This window comes from Chelonoidis abingdonii, chromosome 3, assembly GCF_003597395.2.
Source record: "Chelonoidis abingdonii isolate Lonesome George chromosome 3, CheloAbing_2.0, whole genome shotgun sequence".
Taxonomy (NCBI): domain Eukaryota; kingdom Metazoa; phylum Chordata; order Testudines; family Testudinidae; genus Chelonoidis; species Chelonoidis abingdonii.
In genome coordinates this window covers 137,905,037-137,921,480 of record NC_133771.1, presented here as the reverse complement: position 1 = coordinate 137,921,480, position 16,444 = coordinate 137,905,037, and the positions used below count along the sequence as shown (strand labels likewise).

Genomic DNA, 16,444 nt, shown 5'->3' with positions numbered 1-16,444 from the left:
CTCAGACCAACTAACGTTAGCACATCATAGGATTTGGGTGGATGGATGGGTAAGGTTATTCATATATTCATTTTAGTGGTGGAACACCAAGAGAAATCGCTAAATGGAAATTCCAAGGTGGGTTTTTGTTATACCGTGTCTAACTTGGAATTTGGCCTATAGGGTTGCCAACAGTCTAATCACACAAACCCAAACACTCTTGCCCTGCCTTGGAATTGCAGCCAATGGGAGTGGCGGGGGCGGCGCGGGGCCAGGGTAGGCAGGGAGCCAGCCTGCCTTAGCCCTGCTGGGTTGCCGCCCGGGAGCTGCCCGAGGTAAGCACCTCCTGGCCAGAGTCTGTACCCCCTCCCACACCCCTATCCCAGCCCTGAACCCCCTCCCGCACCCAAACTCCCTCCCAGAGCCAGCACCCCAATCCCCTGCCCCAGCCCTGAGCCCTCTCCTGCACCCAAACTCCCTTCCAGAGCTTGAGCCCTCACCCCTTCCTACACTCCAATCTTCTGTCCAGGCTCAGCCTGCACCTCCTCCCACATCCCAACCCCTTGCCCCAGCCCAGTGAAAGTGAGTGGGGGTGGGGGACGGCAAGTAACGGAGGTGGGATAGGGCCTTGGAGAAGGGACGGGGTGGAGTGGGGCCTAGAGGAAGGGGCAGGGCAGGGATGGGGCAAAGGTGTTTTGGTTTGTGTGATTAGATAGTTGGCAACCCTATTGGCCTGGATGTTTGAACTGACACAAGTACTAAAGTGCCAAAGATTTTTAGTGACCATGTGTCGTCTGGATGTTGGCTTTATATCAGATACATGGTCCCCTAATGCTATGTAGAGGCATTGATTTTATTAATGAAAGGAAGATATTCTTAATTGTCTATAGCCTACCCAAAACCAAGTGCTTTACAAACACACTGTTTCTGACCTGAGACGCTTATACTTTGAAACCTTTGGGCATATCTACACTACAGCCCTAAGTCAACCAGTGTTAGGTCAACTTACAGCCATTGCAGTAATTACTGCGGTGGCTGTGATGTCCACACTATCCTTGTTCTATCAGTGATGTATGTTCTCACCAGGAATGTTTCCTCGAACTGAAGACAGGTGGGCGAGGGGAGGCTGAAAGCCAAGGCTCTCAGTGCTGTGCAGCTCCCTGCCGGAAGCCCAGCTGCTCTCCCCCTCCGCCCATGTTTCCCTGGGCTCTTGGCTCCCTGCTACCAGCTGGGAGAGGGGAGCAGCCACCCAAGCTCCTTGCCTTCCCCGTCCTAGCGTGGAACCGGGGAGAAGGGGAAGCCATCCAGACTTCTTGCCTCCCTGAGCGGTAAGCCTCCAGGCTGCAGCCTGGCTGGGAGTAGGGAGCTGTTGGCAGCCAGTCTTGAAATTGATGACAGCAGCCGATGTAAGTAACTACACCAGCATAAGCGCTGTGCCTCTCATGGAGGTGTAAGTTACTTTGTCAGTGTAGTAGGGCACTTACATCAGCGGGACAAGGCTGCAGTGTGTACACTGATAATTAGGTTAATGTAGGCTACCTTATGTTGACCTAACTTTAGTATAGACCAGGCCGTAGTCCTGAAACTGCCCCTGCATAGGCACAGGAGTAGAGTTGCTCGGTGCCCATTTTTAACCGAAATGCTTGGTCGAAAGGACTCTGGCAGGTCCAGTCAGCAGCGCAGTGGGGCTCCGTGCAGTGTCCAGAAGCAGCAGCATATCACCCCTCTGGCTTCTATGCATAGGAGCAGCTAAGGGGCTTTGCACACTGCCTAAGCCCCAAGCTCTGGCTGTGCAGCTTCCATTGGCCGGGAACTGCGGCCAGTGGGAGCTGCGGGGACAGCACCTGTGGACAGGGCAGCCTGCAGAGCCACCTGCCTGCACCTCCGTGTAGGAGTCAGAGTGGGGACATGCTGCAGCTTCCTGGAGCTGCTTGACGTAAGCGCCGCCCGGAGCCTGCCCCCCATCCCGTGCCCCAACCCCGTGCCCCAGCTCTGATCCCCCTCCCCTCTCGAACTCCCTGATCCCAGCCCAGAGCACCTTCCTGTATCCCAAACCCCTCATCCCCAGCCCTATCCCAGAGCCCGCACCCCCAGCTGAAGCCCTCTCTCCCTCACACATGTTAACAACCTGCTCCAGCCCAAAGCCCTCTCCAACACTCTGAACCCCTCAGTCCCAGCTTGGAGCCCTCTCCTGCATCCCAAATCCATCATCCCTGTCCCCACACCAGAGCTTACACCCCCAGCTGGAGCCTTCACCCCTGCCCCCCAACCCCCTTCCCCAGCCTGGTGAAAATGAGTGAGTGAGGGTGGGGAGAGTGAGCAACAGGGCCCAGGGGAATAGGGTGAGCGGAGGCAGAATCTCAGAGAAGAAGTGGGGCCTCAGAGGTGGGGCGGGGCAAGTGTGTTCGGTTTTGTGTGAATAGAAAGTTGCCAACACTACACAGGAGTCTACCTGCTGGGGGCAGTTGCAGGACTGGGAACGAAACAGGCAATGAACACACAAATATTGGGGTCTGAAAATGAGATTTAATAAAGGTGACCGATCAGATGGTGAAGTTCTGCACTTGTCTTGTGATTTCATATTTTTTACTCCATTTTCTTTTCTCTCTATCCTCCCTTTTGTATTTGTTGGCAAATAAAATAGGAAAACTTGTTAGTCTTGTGTATGGTTTGGTAGCTGTATACTTCAATTTTGCTTCACACTGAAGCATACTGCTGTTTCCTTAATTCTGTTGTTCTGTTATTCTTGGTCTATGCTTTGGAAAGAAGCAGCATGTTCCCTCTGAAACGAAACTTGAAGGATTACAATAGATGCCTTGTATAAAACACCTGCACAGTAGGAAATGAAACACAACTTTCTAGCTCTCACTGCTGCATGCCGAGTTTGCTATTGCTGTTCCTGCCAGTAAACAAAAGCAATCAGTTAAGAGTGGAAATATATTGTTTACAGGATGTTTTCTGTATGAAAGGAAGGAAAAGTGCCTTTTATGGAGATCAGCCCATTGTGTTGGGGATATTGCAAGTTAAATTAAGTTTAGCTTTCTGAGGGGAAATTAGCAGCAAAATGCATATAATCATTTCAGCCCTGATTTTGAGAGATGTACTGAGCAACCCATGTTAACTGTTCAAATCAAAGGCGTTCTTGGGTATTCAGTCCCTGTCAGGATCTGTCCCCAACCACTACATTTGTGTTTTTAGAACTTGATTAGCTGTAGAAAGTGCATTTTTAAAATAAAAACTAGGCATTTGTAGAGCATGAGTATCTCAATACTTTATGTAATAGTAAAACCACCTTGAAAATGTCTTATTTATTGCTTCAAATTGCTTTGCAGAGCCTGCTTTCCAGCTGGCAACCTTTTGAAATACAATCTCCTTCACTACCAAAAAAAAAAAAAAGCCATAGTCAGATTTTCCCCAAATAATGGCTTAAAGTACATGGAGTATGCTTTCTTTAGTTTGGCATGACTCATAAAATATATTAAATGTGATTCTGGTTAGAAATGTAGTGGTAATTCTTCATCAGTGAGTTTGTCAATGTTCAGTTTACAAGTTAAACCATGTCTTTTTATTTTTTCTAGCAGCCAACTGTATAATCTGATTAATCACTTGATTTTCATTCTGTCTCTTTTGTATCCTCCGTAGCACCCGCCAACATTATCACCAGCAAAGATTGTGGACTTAGTAGCTTTGAATTCTGATGATCAAGCAATAAGCATTATAAAGTAAGCAGACTTTCTTGAAGATATATTAACTGGAAGTGCAGACAATAATAAAAAGCTGTAATAGTAAAATAAGCAGGTATGACACAGGCATGCATGGAGTAGATATAGTCCTCTACATAGTGAAATTTTTAGTTAAGCGTTTTTCTACCATAACATTCTAAAGTTGAAATCTGTTATAATAATTCTACTTTTTATGTCCATTCTTCTACTCCATGTCTTAAAAGCATTTAATAGATGTACATAGTAAAAACACCAAAATATATAATTCAAATCATGGCAGTGAAGACACTGAAGAGCAGTTTGCTTAAAATACAGCTAAAAGCCAGAAAAGCTTAAATTCTAGCATAAGGCTACCAAAATATAAATTAGAGCAGGGGTCCCCAACGCAGTGCCCCCGGGTGCCATGGCACCCACCGGGACATCTAAGTGCACCCGCATACTGGCCAGCGGACGAGCATCCGCTGAAATGCCACCGACAAGCAGCGTCATCCAGAAAATCGGCAGCATGTCAGTGGCAACGCCTCTGGATGATGCTGCTTGTCAACAGCAACGCCTATTGACGTTGCCGCTTGGCATTTCAGTGGCGATGCCTACTGACGTTGACACTTGTCAGTGGCATTTCGGCGGATGCTCGTCCGCTGCCATGGTCCTCCGTGGCTCGTCGTCTGGCGCCTGCCAGGCAAAAAAGGTTGGGAACCACTGAATTAGGCTATATTTTAAGAAGCAATGTATCATGATAAGAATGAGTCCCCTTTTCCCACTGCTCTGGATGGAAATCCTAACTCCCGAGTGTTTCTACCCAAACCAGTGAAAAGAGGTGGGGGCTGGGTTTTGATTTTGGAAACTGGAACTGAAAGTGTGCACTCTCCTGACATGTTTGATGAATGGACCTCAGTGGTGCAGTTGCTAAAACTTTATGCCTCTTAATTCCCCGATTTAAAGTTATTCTAGAGTTTTATATAAAAGGCATCTTCTTAAAGTCTGAAAAGGAAGGAGTTTGTTTTGTTCAAATCTCAACCTATATGCCGTGCACCCTATCCTCTTATGTTGTATTCTTTTGTTAAATCCTGCCGTTTCTCACTTTCTAGTTGTGGCTCTACAGCAAGTATGTTTAATGCAACCCGGAGATCCGGGATGTTGTTAATGTTCTGCTACAAACAGTCTTAAAATTAGTTTCAAGAAGTCATCCAGCCATGTTTTCTGCCTATTTTCTAAGTCTCTAGGCCTTTCTCAGGGTTTTCTCTTAAACGTTGTCTACACTGGCAAGTGAAAGACAAAACTTTTGTTGTTCACAGGTGTTAAAAAAACACCCCTCCGAAACACAAAAGTTTTGTCGATGACAAGTGCTGGTGTAAACCGCGCTTTGTCAGCAGGAGTGCTCTCCTGCCGACAATGTTATCTCTTCTCGTTGGGAGTGGAAGTGTTTTGTCAGCGGGAGAGCTGTAGTGGAACAGTCGTGAGGGTTCTTTTATTTCAGTTGTAGATGCTTATCAATATTCTGAGTAAGGGATTCTGTAGACCAGTCCTAAAATGCTTGTGGATCAATAAGCTTAAACTAAAGTAGTTAATTCCTTTTCTTTTTAATCATACTCACTTACAATAAACTTTCTTTCTCAGGAAGTATTCTGGATGAGTTTTAGAAAAAATATTCTAACCTGTGGAGGAAGTCTAATGCTTGTCTCATGGTTATGTAGCTTTTTATGAGACTGCCAATCTTCTAAATGCTACTTCACCGGATAATTAATGGATGCCATTTTTCCAGCACAAAAATCGGCAATCTAGGAGCCTTCTTTGAGATTTGGGGCACATTCTAGAAGTATGCACTGCATGGAAAAACCTCAATGTATCATGTGGGAAGGAGGAAACTTGCTAGCCTGAAACATTTAGAAATCAATGAGTCCGGGCTAAAAAAAGATGATATTGTCTTGAAAATCATACAATTAAAATAAAAAAGGATTTTTATCTTAGATTTCTGGCATCTGAGCCTTTAGAGAAAATTCAAGTCATGTTTTCAAGTTTTTTCTCCAACTATGAGGGCTAGGGACTTACCCAAAATGACAATTAAGAAAAGGTAAAAGCTGAGATTCTCAGGTAATCACATGCCTCTAGGATCTGGGGATTTCAGAGAAACCTCAAGCACTGCAAGACTTGTGATGCAATTGTGAGTGTTTGCAAAACTGCATTGTGGTCATCTATGCATTCTCTTTTAAGCATTGCAAAACTGTATGAGCCTCTATTTCAGGGGTCGGCAACCTTTCAGAAGTGATGTGCCAAGTCTTCATTTATTCACTCTGATTTAAGGTTTCGTGTGCCAGTAATATATTTTAATGTTTTTAGAAGGTCTCTATCTATAAATTTATAATATATACTGTATATACTCGTTCATAAGCGAATTTTTTTTTTTTAGTCAAAAAGGAGAGCACCAGAGAAGGGGCTCAGCACCAGGGTTACATTAGAATTTATCAGAGATTCTAAAAAAACCTAACCAACAGAAAACTACCTGCCTTTGATACTCAAACTTCACTTAGGCCTAGTCTACATTAAAACATTTAACATCAAGGGGTGTGCTGCCTTTTCTGTTTTTTCGTTTTGTTAGGTCCAGAGTTTTACTTTTGTGCTATTCCTTTGTCACAAAAATACCCAGTGTAGACACAGTTAAGCTGACAAAAAGTGCTTTTCCCAGTATAGCTGATTTTATTGACCCAACTGATACAAGCTATAAGGGAAAAAACACTTTTTTGATGGCATAAAACTGTGTCCATACTAGGAGGATTTTGCCAGAATAGCTATTCTGACAAACTTTTAAGTGTAAACTGTGCTTTAGGGAAAAGGCAACTGGAGACTGCCACTGGCCCTCAGATAGTATTTTGTTCTCCCTAATACAGTAACTCCTCACTTAGTCATCCCGGTTAACATTGTTTCATTGCTACGTTGCTGATCAGTTAGGGAACATGCTCATTTAAAATTGTGCAATGCTTCCTTCTGATGTCGTTTGGCAACTGCCTGCTTTGTCCGCTGATTGCAGGAAGAGCAGCCTGTTACAGCTGACTGGTGGGGGCTTGTAACGAGGGTGGACCGGCAGCCCACCATCACCTCCCCACTCCCCTAAGTTTCTTGTGCTGCAGCTGCCCAGCAGGATATAAATTGCTGGCAGTTCAGCTGTTCCTCCCCCGACTGCCATATGCTGTTCCTGCCCTCTGCCTTGGTGCTGCTTCCAGAGACTCTTGCTTGCTGTGCAGGGCGGGAAGGGAGGGGGCTAATGTCAGGGTGTCCCCCTCCCTCCTGTTCCTACACCCTGCTTACCCCTTCTCCATATAGAGCAGGGAGGGGATACGGACGGAGAGAGACATAGAGAGCTTGGGGCAGCAGCTGCTGTCTCAACTTCCTGATCCACTTAAAAAGACAATGCGCTTAAGAGTGGTTCAGCTTACTTTAAGGGGGAGTGTGCATCTCTCTCTCCCCCACACACAAGGTGTGTGCCTGTCTGTCTGCTGTGCTGTCTCTCCTCCCTCGTGTTCATGCTGCCTTGTGTGAGAGACTACATTAACAACGTGTTAATCCTTGAGGGCTTAGCCGAGTGCTTGTTCATCATTTAGCAGCAAGGCATTCCCTGGGAAATATCCCTCCCTCTTCCACCCTCTAACTTCACCACCTCAACTAAGCTTCACAATCATCATAGCTGTGAACAGTATTAAATTGTTTGTTTAAAACATATACTGTATGTATATCCATATAATATATAGTTTTTTGTCTGGTGGGAAAAAAAATTCCCTGGAACCTAACACCCCCCCTTTACATTAATTCTTATGTGGAAATTGGATTCGCTTAACATCATTTCACTTAAAGTTGCATTTTTCAGGAACATAACTACGTTAAGCAAGGAGTTACTATATATACATACAACTGCTGTCTACCATATCTAAATGCAGTAAACTTATGATTAGGAGGCTTTATGTAGCCTGCTTGGATGGATTTTTAGTAAATAAGATATTAATTATGTTCACTATTCTATAACAGTAGTGTTTCTTTTAATCCTGCATTGATCATTTAGTTTAGGCAGCCACATCTGTTCCTGCTGTGTTTTACTATATAGGTGTAAAACTGCATATAAAAGTCTATTTTAATACCTAGAGAGCGCATTCAATGTCTGTATTGCAATTCTGTTAATACAGATATAGATTAGAAAGGGTCCAGCCACTTCTTACGGAATGTTAGTTTGTATTCCACATCTGTGTGTTGATTGGCTAAACAGACCTATATAAAATGTTCTTGTTCTAGCTTCTTTCATACAGAAATATTCACTCCTAGTACTATATGTCTAGGCACTGGAATGTATAGAATGTGAATTTTTTTCATTAATATCTCAACAAATTGCTTTTTGTCTCCAGGAATCTAAGTTAAATTCCTTGACTTTTTGTAGACAGGAATAATTACCACATGTTTTAGCATATTAATTACACCTAAGAAGGTATAGCAATAAATCATATGGGATATGAAACAGTTGTACTGATTTCTTACCATTCAGGGCTATATTTCCATATTTGTGTATGTAGATTATTGTTCTGTTAAATAGACAGCAGTTCTCAAACTGTGGGTCAGGATCCCAAAGTGGGTCGTGACTGGTTTTAATGGGGTTGCCAAGGCTAGTGTTAGACTTGCTGGGGTCCAGGGCTGAAGCTGAAGCCTGAGCACCACTGCCCCGGGCTCGGGTTACAGATCCTCACTGCCTGGGGCTGAAGCCCTGGGACTTCGGCTTTGGCCTGCCCCAGCCTGAGTGGAAGGGCATGGATGGGCTCAGACTTCAGTCCCCCCCTCTTGGGTTGTGTAGCAATTTTTGTTCTCAGAAGAGAGTCGCAGTGCAATAAAGTTTGAGAACCACTGGTTTAAGATATAGACATTTGATTTTATGTATGCTTGCTATTGATATTCATGTTTAGAGTGCCTTCATATTAAAAATACGGGTTTCTCATTTGACTTTCAGGCTCTTCTTCATTGTTCCCTGTATCAGTAAACAAGGAAGTGAGAAGGCATACTTTTGGAACCCTTATAGCCAAAGGTAAGCATACCTGTTAATCTGTTGAGGGTATTGATTTCACAACCAGGCTATCTAAATGAATGATGTAGTATGCTCCAGTCTAATTTTAGATTTGTTTGGAAAACTCTTAGTCACCTTTTAAAAAATATTACACCTTTTAAAAAGCTAAAGTCTCCACAAAAAAAATGCATTCACACATGCATCTACATGTGTACATGCAAATACAAATTTGAGTATGCAAGTAAACAACTTGAATGTGCAAATGAATTTTTTTGCAGTTAGAACTTGAGGCTGTAGTTTTGGAAATTTGGCCATTGCTCTAATTTTTCACTTACTAGGTTATAAAGAGAAATTTGTTTGGGGTTATCAAATTTGTTGGTAAATTATTTAATTCTCTTCCCTGTTCAGTAAAGGAGACAGCTATAAAATTAAATTAATGATTAAAAGGTGGTTTTGGGTTTTTTTGGTTACCCAAGAAGTTAAAACCATTCATGGGCTAGTCTTTTAAAAGTTAAAACCATTCATGGGTTACCCAAGAAGTTAAAACCATTCATGGGCTGTTATCATTTGATTAGGTAAAGTTTAATATGTAGTTCTATCATACTCTAAAAGTGACTGCTTAAAAAAAATATTGAAATATCCTGACATTATTCTCACTCAATGACTTTCTTATCAGATTGTACTCGGTTTTGCAAATAAAAATGGTTTTCTAACAACCAGCATTGAAGACTCAGTTGGATTTTGAAAGTTAAACTGGGTTCTTTCCTTTTCATATATCATTGCTAGAAATGGTCTCAGTGACACCTGTGCAGTGTCATTGTTTTCCATGGCTTCACAGTAATGTACCTGGAGCTTAGTAAGCAATCCTGTTTATGCCTCAGAGAATAGAATCGAGCTCTTGCTTTCTTACTATTACCAGATTTGGATTCTGAGTACTAATGGGGTAATAAGCAGTGGAAACATACTTTACTCATTACCTTTAGTTGATAAGACTTTCAGAATACACAAGGAACTTTTTTTGTGGAGTAAAAGTGCTGTTTGCAGAATAGTCAGTGATGTGCTGTCAATTCATTCATAAGGGGCTCCTACAAAAAAGATTTCCTTGTGATTAAACCCTCTGTTCAGTGGGGAGGCAGGTTGTGTGTGTGTAGGTCGGGCGCTTACAGGAAGGAAGGAGGAAGGTCTGTGAAATATATTAATTGATCTTCCTCTCTAAACAAAAACTCTCAAAACCATAGCCAAAGAGGGAGGACATGGCACTGGGCCAACTTATATTAAGCAGCAGCAGTTGTTATAAAAGTTTCTGAAAAATATATTCAGTGTATTGATAGTTATATAATAGTGTTCATTTTGGTGATTGTTGGTATTTTCCACAGGGATTTTGTTACTTTACTCCAATATTCTGGTCAACTCAAAGCTAAAAATTCCAGAAGTATTTTTGAGCCACAGGGATAAATCCTCTCAAGTAGAGATGACTTAACAGTGAGCAGGGAAGGTGTGAACTCCAAAAGAGACAGGGAAATCATCTTAACTTCCCATTGTACTTGATGGAAGAGATTTTAAGAAAGGGTCCTTGGGAGCTCCCTTCAGTGCATCGCTGATGGTAATGTTTTAGAGTAGAAACATACTTTAAAGAATCAGAAATACTTGTCCTCAGAATTCATTTCACAAGGCCAGATCCTGCAAGTTTCAAGCCCCCTTTGCTCATTGAAATCAATGGCTTTTAAATTCCGTCTAACAAATTGGAGAGCCACTACTTTCATTTGAATGCCAAAAACAATTTTGTGTGGCCCAGTACTTCCTTTGTTAGGAGCTCACTGTTGAAATAGTGCTGATGCTACTGATAGACCATGAACGTACTTCTCTGCTAACTGGAAAAGAAGAAAAGTGGTAAGGAAGATGCTTCATTTTCAAAAAGAGTATTACAAACAGGATATTACAAAAGGAGATGAAATAACGTGGTGGGTGTAGGGATGTGTGTGTGTGTGTGAGATACAGCTATATCTGTGCCTGTCTCTGTGTCCTTGCATTTCTTCAATTTTGCCAAACTAGAATTTTCTCCTATTTATTTCAATCTTAACATTCTTCCTCTTTGTCTTTCATATAATGTTAGGGTTGCCAACTTTCTGATTGTGGAAAACTGAGCACCCTTGCCCCACCCATTCTCTGGGGCCCCACACCTGCTCACTGCATGCCCCCTCTGTCCATCACTTGCTCTCACCCCCTTCAATTACTCGCTCATTTTCACCAGGCTGGGGCGGGGGATTGGGGTGTGGTAGGGGGTGAGGGCTCCGGCTAGGGGAGCAGGATCTGGGGTGGGGCTGTGGATGACGGGTTTGGGGCGCAGGTGGGGGCTTAGGGCTGGGGCAGGGTGTTGGGGTGTGGGATGGGGGACAGGCTCTGGGCTGGGGGTGTGGGCTCCAGGGTGGGGCCAGAAATGAGGGATTTAGGGTGCAGGAGGGGGATCTGGGCTGGGGCAGGGGGTTGGGGTGCAGGAGGGGGTGTGGGTTGTAGGAGGGAGTTTTGGTGTGGGAGGGGGTTCTGAGCTGGGGCAGGGGTTTTGGGAGTGGGAGAGGGTTCGAGATGTGGGTTCTGGGCAGCACTTACCTTGGGCAGCTCCTGGAAGTGACTGGCATGTCCCTCTGGCTCCTAGGTGGAGGGGCGACCGGGGGCTCGGGGTGCTGCCCCCGTCCACAGGTGCCACCCCCACAGCTCCCATTGGCCATGGTTTATGACAGGGGTTGGCAACCTCTGGCACACGGCTCGCCAGGGAACTGGGCCAGTTTGTTTACCTGCTGCGTCAGCAGGTTGGGCGGACCGCGGCTCCCACTGGCCGCGGTTCGCTGTCCCAGGCCAATGAGGGTGGCGAGAAGTGGCATGGGATGTGCTGGCTGCAGCTACCCACCACTGCCGTTGGCCTGGGCCTGGAATGGCAAACCGTGACCAGTGAGAGCTGCGGTCTGTCGAACCTGCCAACGCGGCTGGTAAACAAACTGGCCTGGCCCGCCAGGGTGCTTACCCTGGCGAGCCGTGTGCTAGAGGTTGCTCACCCCTGGTTTATGACCAATAAGAGCTGCGGATCCAGCGCTTGGGGTAGGAGCACTGTGCAGTCCTGCCCCGGCCACCCCTGTACCTAAGAGCCGAAAACCGGACACCTGGCAACCCTATATGATGTACTTTTAAACTTGAGTGCTGACGATTTGATATAACAAACAGTTGCTTCTAACTACTGTTTTCTTAATGCTGAACAACTCTTAATGAAGTTTTGATGGGTGTGGTTAAAACACCAAGTGGAGTCATTTGATTGTGTAACTAGGGGTACAGGTAAAATGTAATGCTTGTTGAAATTTGTAATTTGGCAGTTTGCTTTTATTAAAGATTGTAAATATATGAGTGCAGTAGTTTTATGAGGCATGACTGCTAAATCTCATTATAGTGAAGAATGATTGCATTCCTAGTGTGCTGACTAAGTAAAAAATCAAATTATAATTATGGTGACTTTGCAGATCTTCAGCTGGGATAAGTGACTGTTCCTTGGAAAAGACCTGACATGACCAAAAATTGAAAGCAGCACCAGGATGCTGAAAAATGGAGCTCTTTGTAAAAGCTAATTAGACTGCCTCTACAAAATCTTAGGAAACTGCACTTGCCAAAGGATTGACACAGGCTGATATTTGCTGTGAAAGGAATGAAAGGTGATGCAGTCACTTTGTTTTTGTGGCCTCTTACTGGTCCAAATCTAGTGCAACGAGTTGTTTTATAATTCTAGCACACAGCCCTAGTTAAGTAGTACTTCATGCTGGCTGATCACAGCATCTGATTACCATCTGGTCAGCAAATGCTCCCTGCAGCACAGTAGAGAAATGACTGCATCATTAAAGTGTGTACTCTCATGTGTCTTTCTTCCCTGAATAAGCACTTCTTTGGAAAATATTTCCTTATGGGAATGTATCGAAAAACTTTTCACTTTAACAGGGTTTAAACATTTTTTGGCTAAATTCTTCCCTATTATAATTCCTTTGACTTCCCTGGGGCTTATAGTACAGTACGCTGGAGATAAATTTTGTCACTTAACCTTCTCTTTAAAAAAAATTCTATGATGCATAGAGAGATTAACTGAAATGATGATGTGTAACGATCCTAGCAAAGTTACAGATGGTAATGATGTTACTGTTCATCTTCAGGACTGGATGTGTTGGAAATTTGGAGTTTTGACCTGAATTATCAACCAATGGAACTTGTATGTTTTGTGTATTTGTATAAAACTTACCTATCTCACAGAGCTGGAAGGGACCCTGAAAGGTCATTGAGTCCAGCCTTCCAGGGGCGGCTCCAGGCACCAGCACACCAAGCCCCCAGGGAGCGCTATGCTGGTCGCCGCGAGGGCTGCAGGCAGCCTGCCTTCGGCGGAATGCCTGTGAAGGGTCCGCTGGTCCCGCGGCTTTGGCGGATTTCCTGCAGGCTGCCACTGAATTTGCAGGACCGGGGACCTCCCGCAGGCAAGCCGCCAAAGGCAGCCTGCCTGTTGTGCTTGGGGTGGCAAAATACCTAGAGCCACCCCTGTAGTCTCCTGCCTTCACTAGCAGGACCAAGTACTGATTTTTGCCCCAAATCCCTAAGTGGCCCCCTCAAGGATTGAACTCACAACCTGAGGTTTAGCAGGCCAACGCGCAAAGCACTGAGCTATCCCTTCCCCCTAATAACTTACTTGAACATACAATGCTGATATATAATAAGTTATTTAAATTTCCTACATTTTGTCTATATTACTTTCTTGATGGTTTAGTAGAACATTTGCTGTAGATTGTTTTTAAAACAAAATGTGTAATACACACATTCTGTGGCTTGTATGTGTATATATCTGTGTATAATAAATCTGAGATACTACATTATCAAGTACTGTATGTTTTATCTGTATGAGTCTGAAGTAGTGCAGTACTCACAAATGATTTTTATGCAGGTTATTCCAAAAGAGTGACAATAAAATCTCGTATTTTAACGGACCATCATGTGGGGTTCCTGCATCATGTGATGGAAGAGATAATGGGGACAGAAGTGTAGTTCTGGGAGAACAGTGATCCTGAGTGCTGGGGGTTGGAGAATAGGAGAGCTTTCCCTCTGCTTTTAGTAGAGGAGGCAAAGTTGTGCCTTCCCCTGATTCTTAACTCAATTTAGACTATCAAAAAGAGACATGGGCGAATTCCCAGCTTTTGTGTTTTGAGAATGGATGACTGAATAGCCCAAGAGCAGTCTAAGGCCAAAAATCTGTCAAGTTTGTAAGAAAATCCAAGACAAATGGTATAAAACATACGTTGATTTAAGACTAAACATTGGTTCAGATAGGTGGACCACAATCTTACAGTTTATTTTAGGATTGAGCGAGAAAAGAAAATGCTGACATTTTTAGAATATCTGTGTTTGTATCAATCTCTGAGAGTCTCCCCATCTTCTCCTTAGCATTGAAGTGTCTCAAAAGTTAAGTATCCAATTTTTGCATTTCTTTCCTCTTTCATTCCAGCCAGTTGTTGAAATAAACTTCTGAGCCTTTTCCACTCTCCCTCCCCTCTTCTAAATGAATACTCATATTTTATATTAAAGGGACAGTGTAGGCTTGAAATCTAGTTATGCCATTTTAGGTATTATACCTGCTTCTGAGTCATGCTGACAATTTCTGTAGTATTAACAATCACACTTTCCTGTTTTCATAAGTGTTTTCTTTTCCCTATTTCTTTGTGAACACTGCCCCTCCCCTTCTCCCGCAAGCGCGCACAGCAGAAATTGTACATTTTCAGCACTTGCAGTTTGTAATGAATAAAGAATGATTTTTTTAAAAATCAGTCTTTTTATTTCATTCATATTTTAGCCAGTTTTGAAAGAGTATTGTGGTCAAGGTAATGCAATTCAGATTATTCAAAAAATTCATTTCACTAAGTAAATGGTTTAAACTTTAGACTCATACATATGTATGGAAATCACCATTGCAGAATTATTATTATTGTGACATAAAGCCCTGATTCTGTTACTAAATAAGAGGTCTCAGAGAAGAACTTCCCAACAAGTTAAGAGATGACTTCAGAGAAACTGACGTATGGACCCAAAGTACTGAAGTATGAAAGTTGTACAATATTCATTTCCTAAATGAGGAACAAGAGTGCTACATTTATATCAAGAGCAGCCTAGTTTCCTTTTGATAGGGGCAGGGACTGTTTGTTCTGTTTTGTACAGTGGCGTCCTGGATCATGATTGGGACTCCCTTCACACTACCTTGATACAAATAATTAATAGCAGAAGAAAAGACACACACAGTAGAGTGGAAATTGTAATCAGAATGAGAAACTGAGGAAGCACAGGTGGACGAAACATGAAGTAAGGAACTGGTTAAGAGATTGTAGTTGGAAACAATGGAAATAATGGCTATGGAGGAGCAAAGAAGTCCTTTGCTCTTCTTGCTACTCTTCCTGGTAGCCAAACATCTATAGAACCTTTCAGCCGAGTCCTTGATGATGTGTATTTTGCCTATGGAGAGGAGGCGGCAGATTGAGAACAGATAGGAGGTGAACAGTATACGGACCAGTGATCAGGAAAAAGGAGTGGAAGGAAGTCCCCAGAAAGAAAGAGAAAGAAAAAAGAGATGTTCTGAACAGTGATTCTAATATATCTGTGATCCAGATACAAGTAAAAGGGTGGTATGCTGGTTTTTTAATGTTGAAGGATAACTATTGTAATGAGTTACATTAATTGAAGGGAATTTTCTGTTTGATTGTAATTCATGTGAGAACAAACATCAGTGAAATATCTGAGATAATTAATTACTTCAGGCATCTAAGTATAGAACTGAAGACTGGCACAATAATGTATTCTTGGAGGTTTCTTCTATTTGGTGCCTGAATGATATGTGGCAAGTTGGGGGGACAAATTAGAAATGAAAATTATGCCATTGAGGGGGACAGACTTTTCTGTGTGTCCAATTTCCCCCTAAATATATATGGTAGAAAATAGAACACATAATATCGGGTGAAAAGGAGATGTAAATGAGTGGAGATGAACTGAAAATGATGCAGGAAAAGACATTTCACAAGAAAGAAAATTGAAACGAGAGTGTAGTCAAAGAGGAGATGGAACAAAAGGTAGGCACAAATTTAATATTTTTAAAAGATTCTGTAGAAACTTGATTGACAGTGTGTTTCAATAACATGGTTGTCTTATTTTTATTTAATATTTAATCCTTCAAACTACAGGGGACTTTGAAGAGTAGTGGCCCGGGTATCTTTCATCCTGACTAGTAAGCTTAGTCTTTAGGTAGGTAGGTAACTTTTGCTGGCTGTGGCTCATTAGTTGAACTGAAAAGTTACATTAGGTTGGGTAACATCTTGTCATGGTAAGAATTGATGGAGTAACTGTACCACTGCTAGAGTGTAATATGTCTCATTAAACTTTCTGCTTTCTAGAGTTTTTACATTGCCTACAGAAATGTCTAAGCATTTGTCTTCAATACTTTTAGTCCTAAAATATTGATGATATGATACAGATGACCTTTTGTTATATTTGGTCTTTTCTTGGGTAGCCTGTCGCATCCAGTCCCTATCTAAAAAATGCAGACAGTTTAAAATAATCTCTTGGAAGCTGACCTGGACTGGTTATTAACTCAACAGGCTCTGGCCCTGTCTCTTTGCAAAGAAGAGGGAAAAGTGTCTGGTTTCAAAATAGC

General features: G+C 42.9%; 1 protein-coding gene across 8 annotated transcripts in view; it reads left to right on the top strand.

Annotated features, from left to right (window-relative positions):
* The window catches only part of SIPA1L2 (signal induced proliferation associated 1 like 2), a 277,958-nt gene that overhangs the window by 64,865 nt on the left and 196,649 nt on the right, over positions 1-16,444 (top strand). For all 8 annotated transcript variants that reach the window (XM_075064154.1, XM_075064151.1, XM_075064152.1 and 5 more), the window contains exon 2: positions 8,683-8,757. The gene's annotated coding sequence lies outside the window, so the exon portion shown is untranslated. The remainder of the gene's footprint in view (positions 1-8,682; positions 8,758-16,444) is intronic.